Source organism: Stenella coeruleoalba (genome assembly GCF_951394435.1).
Source record: "Stenella coeruleoalba genome assembly, chromosome: 15".
Taxonomy (NCBI): domain Eukaryota; kingdom Metazoa; phylum Chordata; class Mammalia; order Artiodactyla; family Delphinidae; genus Stenella; species Stenella coeruleoalba.
Window position 1 is genome coordinate 21,370,957 of NC_137161.1, and position 550 is coordinate 21,371,506.

Here is a 550-nt window from a genome sequence, read left to right on the forward strand (position 1 = left end):
GACTGCTTAATGACTATGGGGTTGCCTTTTGAGGGGATGAAGATATTCTAAAACTAGGTTGTGATGGTTGCACAACATCGTGAATGTATTAAATACCAATGAATCATACACTTTTAAAATGGCTAAAATGGTTAATTTATATTGCGCATTTTACTACAATTTTAAAAAGTGTTCAAATATACAGAGAAGGATAATTCTTGAACTTACTAATTAAGAAACAAATTGAAGATGTGGAAACGGAACTTTTTAAGTTAACAAAAATAAAACAACAAATCAAGAATTAAAGGTTGGGCTTCCCTGGTGGTGCAGTGGTTAGGAATCCGCCTGCCAATGCAGGGGACATGGGTTCGAGCCCTGGTCCGGGAAGATCCCACATGCCACAGAGCAACTAAGCCTGTGTGCCACAACTACTAAGCCTGTGCTCTAGAGCCCGCGAGCCACAACTACTGAGCCCGTGTGCCACAACTACTGAAGCCTGCACGCCTAGAGCCCGTGCACCACAAAAAGAGAAGCCATCGCAATGAGAAGCCTGAGCACCACAACAAAGAGT

General features: G+C 42.5%; 1 protein-coding gene across 1 annotated transcript in view; it reads right to left on the minus strand.

Moving 5' to 3' along the window:
- The window catches only part of RPRD1B (regulation of nuclear pre-mRNA domain containing 1B), a 77,084-nt gene that overhangs the window by 17,014 nt on the left and 59,520 nt on the right, over nucleotides 1-550 (minus strand). The gene's annotated exons all lie outside the window — the stretch shown is intronic.